Source organism: Meriones unguiculatus, chromosome 17, assembly GCF_030254825.1.
Source record: "Meriones unguiculatus strain TT.TT164.6M chromosome 17, Bangor_MerUng_6.1, whole genome shotgun sequence".
Classification (NCBI taxonomy): domain Eukaryota; kingdom Metazoa; phylum Chordata; class Mammalia; order Rodentia; family Muridae; genus Meriones; species Meriones unguiculatus.
Window position 1 is genome coordinate 23,265,486 of NC_083364.1, and position 11,175 is coordinate 23,276,660.

Consider the following 11,175-nt stretch of genomic DNA (forward strand, 5'->3'; position numbering starts at 1 on the left):
CTGCAAAGTTCACCAGGTGGCCTATGCTGGCCAGTTTGGTTTAGGTCACGGCATATTCCTTTGCAAAAAGGAACTGCCTTTCCAGGAATTTTTCATTTTGTTCATGTGTTTCTTCGTGAAGCACTGAGAAAATTATTTTCCATTATTTTGGGGGCTCGTCAGAATTTCAAATTCATTCAGAAGAATGTTAGAATCCCCTCCCTTTGAGGAGATACATCCTGTGGTCCCACTGTGGTGGCCTCCAGGGTCTCAGGCAAATAATACTGCTTTGAATTGGTAAGAATCCCAAGACAGAAAGTTTTTTTGGTAATGTAGGAAAAGAGCCCAGGAAAATACCATGGCAACCAGAAAACTGCACAGAACAGGGTAAGAAACTCTAAAAAGTAGCGCTTGGCGGTCAGGATATTCTGTAAGTTGTTTGAGAGTGAACAACTTGGTGTACAGGAAACCTTCTGAGGGATGTGGACTTGAGATCCAAGTGATTCAGTCTGACCAAACCAAGCTCCAAGAAAAATAAGGAAATGGATTCCTCCAGACATGAGGAAATCAACTCCTACGGCTGGCTGAAAGGCCAGTTCAAAGAGGTATCTTGCTCAAGACAACCCTCTCACAACAGGTGTCGCAGCCCATGCCTTTAATCATAGCACGTGGAATTCAGAAGCAGGAAGATTTTCTGAGAGTTTTAGTCCAGTCTGGTCTGGTCTACATATCAAGTTCCAAGCTTCAGTTATATATACATACATACATAGATATTTTTTTCTTGCTTTCTTTTTTTTCTTTTTCTTTTTTTTTTTTTAGCTCCCTATCTTCTTTTCTTTCTCAGTGGGTGGGGTTCTCCCTTTCTACCCAGTTCCCTCAGAGAACCTGGAAGACTATATAGAGTCTCTCCGCAAAGCCCTGGCTTTTCTGGGACTGTGTAGATAGAGTGGTTTGAATGAGAATGGCTCCAATAGGCCCATATATTTGAATGCTTAGTCACCAAGGAGTGGCACTGTTTGAGAGGATTAAAAGGATTAGAAGGTGTGGCTTTATTAGAGTAAGGGTTTCACTGGAGGTGCCTGGCCCAGGGACATGCTCTGTCTTGGCTGTGGACCAGGATGCAGCTCTCAGCTACTGTTCAAGCACTTTGCATGCCCCATGCTCCCTGCTATGATGATAATAGACTAAGCCTCTGAAACTGTAAGCCAGACTCATGTTAAATGCTTTCTTTCGTAGGAGTTTCCCTGGTCATGGTGTCTCTTTACAGCAATAGAACAGTGACTATGATAGTAGACCAGGCTGGTCTTGAACTCCCAGAGTTTCCCCTGTTTCTGCTTCCTGAATGCTGGAATTAAAGGTGCGCACCACCACACCTGACTGTGCTATCTTTCTTGCACTGAGACCAAAGTCTGCTGCTTTGGGCTTCTATTTCCTCAGGGTAATTTATTCTATTCTATCCATTGTACTCTAACTCAATTGTTGTTAAGCTACATAGCCTCTGTCTTCCAATCTTTGTGCCTGCTTGCCTAACCACTGGGCATTCCTGCGACCTGATTCTATCATGTACGTTTCTGTGCAGATTTTGGATTAGCCAGTACTGGTCAGATTGTGAAGTCTATTTCCCACCCATCAGTGAGGCATGACTGTCTAATTTTATCTGTGACATGGTTTTACCTGGGTGTCCTTTGCTGAGCACTGCTGCATCTTGTAACATCAATCTTGTGGTGCTTTACTGTGTGTTTCTGCTTCTCTTTGTCTGCTACTTACATTCAATCAACCAAACCATGGCTATGGCACATTCTGTGGATTGTACAAAACACAAAAAAGGATTTTACTATATTAGCATACAGGCAGCCCCATTAGTTGCCTCTAGGTTGCTTAGCAACCTCTGATGTTATCGCCTGCCGCCACCAGGGGCCCAGGATAAAAGACCCTCCAGAGCCCTGTTACCTATCTCTTACTTCATCCTTACACCCCTCTTACTTCTTTCTTTTACCTCTTTCTTACTTCATCCTTACACTCCTCTTACTTCTTTCTTACTGTCTCTCTGTCTGTCTGCCCTCATGGCTCACTCAAGCTCTAAATCCCCTCTCCTTCCCTTCCCTCAAATAAATCTCCCTATGTTATACATGTTTCATGGTAACATATCTTTATATATTATAACAGACTCTCTCGTGTTTTCTGTAAGGTTTGTCTGGGAACTTAGTGTTTCTTTAAGGTGGCATTACATGACACTATCCTCTAAGCTACACAACTACCATCTTTGTAAGACCAACTGTAGCTGCTTAAGAAAGACCGTGGCAGCTGGGCTTGTTGGTTTGAAGTGGAAGTTTCTGGACTCAGTTTGGTCATGTGATGTTTTGCTGCAAGCTGGGCATGTGATAATTTGCCCAGGTTGGCTTGTGAGAGGGCATGTGATGTTTTACTCCCTCATTTGAGGGGTGTGTCTTAGCCAGCTGAGAACATCTGTGGGTGGACTTTGAGGAGAGGACACATATTGAGGCCCAGGCAGAGTGAGATGTCACTTTTTTGGATTGACATCGTTGTGCTGATTTTTGACAGAGAGAAACATTCCAGAGGGCTTCTCCAGACAATCCCACTGAGTCTTTCAGCTTCTGCATTTGGACTGGACTGCTGGTATCCTGAAGACTGAGTCTGGTAATCCCCTAACAACCCCTCGACCCTAATCAGCAGGAAGTAGGTAAAAAAAAGGTCTACAGTCCTTTTCCCTATTAATCTCCTACCTAAGAGTTCAGGAGGTTGGAAGAAAGATAAAGGTGCTTTAGAACCCCAAATAAAGTAGGTTTAGTGAAAAATCTAAGCCCCCATGGGTTATTGATGTTTCCTCATGGAAGAGAAGGTAAGAAGTATCAGTAGACACTCCCTCATTGACTATCCAAGCAGCACCATGGTCAAACAAGGCCTGTGTAGTCATACAGAGGGAACAACTGGTAAACGGAAGGCCAGAGGAGCCAAATTTTTTCCACAGCCATGTGGCTCCCGAGGACCAGACCCTCAACTGGCCTTGACAGTACAAAAAGATCATGATTACTTTTAGCGTCCTTATGGTCTTAAACAGGAAGAGATAACCACTGAAAACTAAAACGACTGACATGCTTCCTTGATAGTCCAAGGAATCATACTCCCCAGACATTAGGCTTAAATCCATATGAATGCTGTTCAGGCAACTGTCTTAGCTATTGCTCTGTTTCTGTAAAGAGACACCATGACCAAGGCAGTTTATGAATCAAGGCATTTAATTAGGGCCTTGCTTATAGTTTCAGAGGACTAGTGCATTATCATCATGGCAGAAAGCATGGCGGCACACAAGCAGAGATGGTGCTGGAGAGGGAGCTGAGAGCTGCATCCTGATCTGCAGGCAGCAAGCAGAGAGGACGAGAGCAAGACTGGGTCTGTCCTAGGCTTTTGAATCCTCAAAGCCTATCCTCAGGGGTGCATCTCCAACAAGGCCACACCTCCCAATCCTTCCCAAACAGTTCACTAACTGGGAACCAAACATTGAATACAACAAATTACCCTCCCTGGCCCCCACAGGCTTGTAGCCATATCATAATGCAAAATGTATTCAGTCCAACTTCAAAACTCCCTACAGTCTATCACAATCTCATCACTGTTTAGAAGTCCAAAGTCTCTTTGGAGACTCAAGGCAATCTTTTAACTATATCCCACTGGAAAATAGAAAGCAAATTACATACTTTCTACATACAGTGGGGCAGAATATACCTTACCATTCCAAAAGGGAGGAATAGGGTATAGTGAAGAAATACTGGACCAAGACAAGACCTGAAACCCAGCAGGGCAAACTCCAAATTCTGAAGGTCCATGTCTGACGTCAGAGGGCTTAGGTAGCTTTTCAGATCTCCATCTCCTTCCAGCTTTGCTGACTGCAACTCATGGCTCTCTTCTGGACTGGCTCCACTCCCTGCCTGCAGCTCTCCTTGGCAGGTATCCTATACCAGCGTTTGTTAGTCCCCTCTGAATCCAAAACCTCTGGACTTCCATAGTTCATGTTGCTCTCAGAACCACTGTCTTCCATGCTCCCGCTGGGATGGTCCATTAAGCCCCACTCAACCATTTTCTTAGTCTAAAGTGTTCCACATTTCTTCAAACCCAGCATGGTCCAGCCTGTAACAGCAATACCCTAGTCCATGGAACCAACTTCTATCTTAGTTACTGTTCTAGTGCTGTGAAGAGAAATCATGCTGGGGTTCAAACCCAGGACAAGGGGCTGAGGTGTAACTAAAGCAGAGCTGGCCTCCAAGTGCTTCCAGCATCTCCCAGTCTCTACCTGTTACAGGGCATGGCTGGCATACCCCGCCATCTACACTAAACTTTCCAGCCCAGGGGCTGGGCTTCCTCTCCCCCACAGGCCCTTCACTATATAATCTAGACATTTTGGTTACCTCCTTTTTCTCCCTTCCCTTTCCTCCTCCCCTCCCCACCTCTCTCTGTTATTCCTCTCTCCTCTCTCTCTCTCTGTGGGCACTTTCTCTCTTAGCCCATGTAGACTTCCCTGATCTCCTCCTGTGAGACCAGTGAACCTGCCTGAGAGCTGCCCCCAATAAACCTGTATTTGTATACTCTAATTTGGCTCACATTGGCTCATTTCGTTGGCGGAAGAATACTTATTAAGGACAAAGGCAGTTTATAGAAGAAAGCATTTAAATGAGGACTTGCTTACCGTTTCAGAGGGTTAGGGTTAAGAAATATAAAGCAGTGAGGGTAAATCTTTGGTGAGCCCAAGCCAAGGTGAAAATTATGCCATGCAAAAGACCTGGTGTAAAAGAGGTTTATTTGGGGAGGGGAGAGGAGTGACGACCTGGGGAAGGGATAGAGGCAGACAACTGGGCATGTATGTAGACAGGCAGATAGACAGGAAGGAGAGAGAGAGAGAGAGAGAGAGAGAGAGAGAGAGAGAGAGAGCTGTAAAGGCAGAGAGGGGGCAGAGAGGGGGAGAAAGAGGAGTGCCTGCAATCAAAGATTGCTGCTCTCCTGCCTGGGGCCTGCCTCCCAGCAGCCCATGAAGTCAGAAGGAGCAGGAGATGAGAAGCTTGCTTGGAATGGCCATACAGGGATCACACATCCGGGAAACAGCTGATGGCTAGTTCAACTTTACTTCCAGAGAACAAAGAATATATACTCCTAGGGGAGTGTGTGTTGGGGGGGGGTCTCTAAGAATAGGTGTACATAATTGGTTGAAACTGGGCATGTCCAGGATGCTTGATTTGCATTATACAGCACGCTCCAATCATAAGGGCAGAGTGTCAGTGCTTGATTAGCATATAGATAAGCGCAGGTAGGGGAGAGCTAGCAGGGAGCTCTGTCAGAGGCCACACAGCAAGTGTGGCTAGGAGAATCTCTATCTAAAGGCACTCTCCAGAAGAAGTCAGGCAGAGAGTAGGGGACCCTCCCAAGGGAGGGGAGGGAGTTCTGCCTGAACAGCACATCTAGAACTCAGTGATCTGCATGTCTCTGTCTCCTGAGTGCTAGGATTAAAGGTATGTACCTTTACCTGAAAATTATCTTTATCTGAAACTTGCTCCATACTAGGCAGGCTTTGAACTTAGATCTGCCTGCCTCTACATCCTAAAATTAAAGGCATATCTCTATCCCAGCTGAATCACACAGACCTAGAAGGTCTTTGAATGTGATCTCTTGCCAGAACAGCCATGTTCTGAATTAAAATTCCTCTCCAGATACCTCTTCAAAGGAAGAAGGGCTGATGACAACAGGAAGTAAAAATTGCCAAGGTAGTCTAAAAAAGACACCAAAGAAAAGCAAACAGTTTATTTCTTAGTCAAGAGCCAGAAATGTAAGTCAGGCCTCTTGGTAGCCCCATCTCTCCAGAGGCCAGAAATGTCAGAAGTATTTTGGGGGCTCTCATCTTTGATATGGTTCCTGAGGTGGGTTGCCTCTGTAAAGGAGGGGTATTAGAGAACCTGTAAAGGTCTGATAGGAGAGAGAACAGAATCTCTGACTGGGTGGAGGTCATTCTCCTGGCCAACACAGCACCCTAGGAAAAGAGGCCACCTTGAGCTATGCTACAGAGATTGATAGAAAACCCATTCCTCTGCTCTTGCCAAACAATCCCAGTCACAATTTACTGCTGCTAGAGACAAAAGTCAGCATACATGGACAAGTTTGAAGAATAAGAACAAATAATAAGAATAAAGAAGAAGAGGAGGAAGAAGAGGAAAAGGTGAGAGACGTGGAAGGGGAGGGGAGGAGAAAAGAGGAAGAAGAGGAGGCAGGAATTGTGAGAATTTTTTTTTTCTATCAAAGATGGCTAGCTCACTAACAGCTAATATTCCATAAACCCCTCCCAACTTGAAGCTCTACTGTCTCTGCCTGTTTGCCCAATCCCTGGGCATTTCTGAGACCTGACTCTATCACACATGTGCCCCCATTCAGATTATGAATTAGCCAATAGTTCTAAGACTATGAGGTCTAGTTTCAACCAACACAGTCACCGCATTAGAATTAGGACTGAGCGGTCTGCCCCCGTGTGTTCCCATTAGCTGCGTTTGGGTCATGGTATACCCTTAAATTGCCATTCCAAGTCACTTTCCCCTTGCCTGTGTGTTTCTTTGTACAGCACCCAGAATGTTCTTTTCCAACACCCATGGTACCCATCAAAGCCTGTGAACAAGCTGGTTTGCCAGAACAGAAGAAAAAGCACCTTCTGGGTAATATAGAAGAAAATTAAAATTATGCTTAAAAACGTAAGGTAAAGGGCTGGAGAGATGGCTCAGAGGTTAGGAACACTCTCTGTTCTTCCAAAGGTCCTGAGTTCAATTCCCAGCAACCACATGGTGGCTCATAACCATTTATAGTAAGATCTGGTGTGCAGGCAGAATATTGTATAAATAATAAATAAAATCTTAAAAAAAAAGTAAGGTAAAGAACAGTAAAGGAAGATATATAAAATCAATATCTGGCTTCTGCATGCATTAGCACACATGTGGCTGAGTACGTGCATGTGTGTACACACACACACACACACACATACTATTGGTATAGTGTAAGGTCAGAGTAATATCCCATTTTATTCTTGATAACAGCAAATTGTCTCCTTCTTCTCTTCCTACCAGGATATTAAATGTTGTCCATACAGTTTATCTTTTAAAAGAGCAAGCTTTTACTTTTTATTGATTTTTTTTCGTGTCAATTTCATTGATATTTGGTCTTTTTAAAATGATTTTCTCCCTTCCATTGCATCAAGTTTGTCATATTTTTTCAAGCATCTTGAGACTCTCGTTTAGATTACAGATTTCCCTTCCTCTCTCCCTCTCACCCTCTCTCTTTTCTCACCCCCTTCTTCCTCTCTCCCTCCTCCCTCTTACTCTATATCTCCCTTTCTTCCTTCCTTTTGCTAGAGGGTCTCGTGTAGTTCAGTTTGACCTTGAATTCCTGATCTTCCTGCTTTTACCTCTTGAATGGTGGGATTGCAGACACTCACCACAACACCCACCTTTAAAAATAAATTTTCTCTTTTGTGATGTATTGTTTAAATATATATATATATATATATATATATATATATTCTCTTAGAACTTCTTTTTGTTGTTGTTGTTGTGCTGTTTTCATTCCATTCAGAGCCTTTAAAAAGTTCTCCAGGAGGTGTCTCTCATCTCCATTGCTGATTTCAACTTTTGAATCCATTGTGGTTAGAGGAAACACTGTGATTTCAATTTTTGGAAGAGGTTTGTTGAGGTTCGTTTCATGGCCCAGAATGTGTCTATATTGGTAGATGTTGTAGGTGCTTGAAAAGAATGTGTGCTCTGCTGTTACTGGGGAGAAGGGTTCCAGAAATGCCAATTAGATTTTGCTGCACCACCCCTACCTTTTCTTTTCTTTTTTTTTTTTTTTTTTTTTTTGGTAGTGCTAGAAATCAAATGCACGTTCATATGCATCCAAAGCAAATATTCTTTGGATGAGACACAGCCCAGATGTTCCTTTTTTGAGACAGAGCCTCACTGGGTGGCTCAGGCTGAACTCATGGTCCTACTGCCTTGAACTCTTAAGTGCTTATATTCCACGCATGTGACACCATAGGTGGCAGCTCCACCACTTCTCTGCTTTCCATATTTTGTAGCTTGGTTGTTTTGTGTGCACCAATTAGGGTTCTTGTGTACCCTTAGTAAGTTAACCTTCTGACGGCTCTACTTGAGGCTATAGATACCCTGCCTTCTGAGTATTTGCATAAAACATCTTAAGTAAATTTCTTATAAACATTGTATAGTTGAGTCATCTTTTAAAATCCATTCTGACGATCTCTGTTTTTTAAATTAATTAATCTGGACAGTTTACATTTATTGTAAAGTGTTGATATGTTATGATAGAACCCTGCTACTTTGTTGTTTGGTCTTCTGTTTGTTTTCTTTTTCGTTATGCATTCTTTCCCCTGTCAAAAAAACAAAATAAAACAAAACAAAAAAAACTATTCCCTTTTGATTTACCAATGGTGCTTTTAAGTGTAGAACCTTATACTATTTTTTTAGCACAAGTTACCACAAGCTGTTGGTTTATTACTTTGTCAATTTGAGTGATGTGTAAAGTCTTGCTTTTTGTACATACCATTACTCTTCCTACAATACAGCTGTGTATTCATAGATCACTCAACAACACAGGCAATTTTGAGAATGTTTTGCTGAATGGTTTTGTTGTTGTGTTAACATTACAGAGTACACTTAAATAAACCTAGACAGTCAAGACTAAACACTTTGAAGTTGCTGCTTTTTTTTTTTTTTTTTAACTGCAAGTCTCAGGCTGGTTTTGAATTTGCTCCCCTCTTGCCTCTGCCTCCTGATGAGGGAATTTCAGGCATGTGGATTACAGGCCTCTATCACTTGCATTCTGCCCCTGCTTTGAGGGTGTGCGGATCACAGGCTTGTGTCACCTGTGTCATGCCTGTCTGTCTTCCAGTGTGGGGATTACATGCCTGTGTCACTTGTATCTCGAGACTTGGAAAATACGAGAATTGTCTGCTGCTAATACAGCAGGACACACCACTGTACGCTCAGCTTTGGTTGTTTTGTTTTGTTTATTGAGATAGGTGATCACTGTGTAGCCCTGGTCGGTATGGAACACAGCTGTCCTGGAACTTACAGAGATCTATTTACCTTTGAGATTTAAGGCATGTGCCACCGTGTCCTGCTACAACAGGCTTTTCTTTTTTAATGAATAAAAGAAATGTATTTTCAAATGACAAAACACACAGCCCAGTAACAACATAAAGCAGTGACAGTTGTTCTTATCAGATCAGTACTGTGTGTCACACATGATTTTACGGGCTGCAGGCTTATTGATGGTGTGCTAGGTTTATTTTCACCAGCATCATCACAAATACGTAAAGAATTGTGTTAGATGGCTCTCTGTTACCATGACAAAATACAAGACAGTCAACTTCTCAGAAGTAGAGGTTTGTTTTGGCTCCTGGTTTCATAGCTTTCAGTCCATAGTTGGTTGTCCCATTGCTTTGAATCCATGGTGACCACACATCATGGTCAAAGTGTATGATAAACCAAAACCACTTACCTTATGGCTGGTATCTGGGAAGTGAAAAAAGCCAGGAAGGAGTAGGGGTCTCAATTTCCCCTTCAAGGACACACCTCTAGTGGCCTAACCACCTCTGACTAAATCACACTTCTCAAAGTTTCTGCCAGCTTTCAGTAATGCCATCGTAGGGGACAAAGACCCAAATGACAGTAGAATGACTTTTCCCATAGCCTTAGGAGAGGTGTGATGCCATGAGACACTGCAGCATTGGGAGGTCAGATGTCACCAGGCACCTTTTATAAAGAGAGCATTTAACTGGGGCTGGCTTACAGTTCAGAGGTTTAGTCCGTGGGAAGCATGCAGCGTGCAGGCAGGCATGGTGCTGGAGAAGGAGGTGGGTTTTACGCTTGATCTGCAGCAGCCGGCAGAAGGAGAGTGTGTGTCACACTGCCCACAGCATAGGAGACCTCAAAGCCTGCCCCGCAGTGACACGGTTCCTCCAACAAGGTCACACCTACTCCAACAAGGCCACACTTCCTAATAGTGCCACTCCTTATGGACAAGCATTGAAACACATGAGCCTATAGGGGGCCAAACCTATTCAAACCACTGGAGGAGGGTATGATGTCATTAGACACTGCAGACTAAGAGGGTATGATGTCTTCTTGTTCTCCTTATTTTACTGTTTCCTTCTTTCAGCCTTCTTTGACATCATCTTCTGGTAACATATTATCTTAGTTCTTTCCTTTGAGAATGTCCTGGATGCCCTATTCCTGAAGGATGTTTCCCCTGGGTATGAAACCCGGGTCTCGGGTTTTGATGGTTCTCTCCTTGAAAGTTGTTGTGACCTTCCTTCCCCTGGAAGCCACTGTGATGAAAATTGGTTGTCCTCTCTGTGTGTTTTAAAGGATTTTTTCTTTGTCTTTAGTTATTTTACTTTAATTATTTTTTTTTAATTTTATGGATATGAGTATTTTGCCTGCTTGTCTGTACACCATGTGTGTGCCTGGTATCTCTGAAGATCAGAAGAGGTCATTGGAGTCCCTGGAACTGGAGTCAGAAGTGGATGTGAGCCTCCGTGTGGAAGTGGAACAGTGGTCCTCTGCAGGAGCATCAAGTGCTCCTAACCACTGAGCAGATTTCTCTTCATTTTGTTTGAGGTCCTTTCGGTCTGTGGGTTTCTTCCATAGACTTGTGCCTGTTGTCACATTAAAGAGCTTCGAAATCATCATTTCTGTTTGGACTTTCTAAGCCAGGTCTTCCCTTCCAAGTGACTAAGAACACAAACATCCTGAGCCTGCCCCTGTTCTTGCTCCTCTACTTCATCTCCCTCTTCTGCTTCCTTCTCTCTCTCTTTCTCACGCCGCCTCGCTGGCTAACTTCTCTTGCTCTAGTGTTCATTGATTGCCTAGCTCCTCCCCACTTCCTTCTGTTCTTGAGCCTACCCAGTGGGTTTCTATTTCTCCTCTAGATCTTCCTCCTGGAAGTCCTTCATCCCGCCACTCTGCTGTTGCGTGCTCTCTCTGTGGTGCTGCCTTTTCATCTCCTGCAAACATGCTTGCAGTCACTGGCTGCAGCATTTTAATGATGTCTGCTTTAATCTTTGTGGGACCATGCCACAAACTCCACTCCTCACTGCTGGCTTGGTGACAGCCCTCTTCCTCTTAGCTTCACTCA

At 43.6% G+C, this 11,175-nt stretch overlaps 1 long non-coding RNA gene across 1 annotated transcript; it reads left to right on the top strand.

Annotated features, from left to right (window-relative positions):
* The first annotated feature begins 2,529 nt into the window (after positions 1-2,529).
* LOC132648644 (uncharacterized) lies at positions 2,530-10,729 on the top strand. Its single transcript, XR_009587076.1, has 3 exons — positions 2,530-2,637; positions 6,596-6,686; positions 10,470-10,729. It is a non-coding gene; the product is annotated as an uncharacterized LOC132648644 (long non-coding RNA).
* Positions 10,730-11,175: the final 446 nt, after the last annotated feature.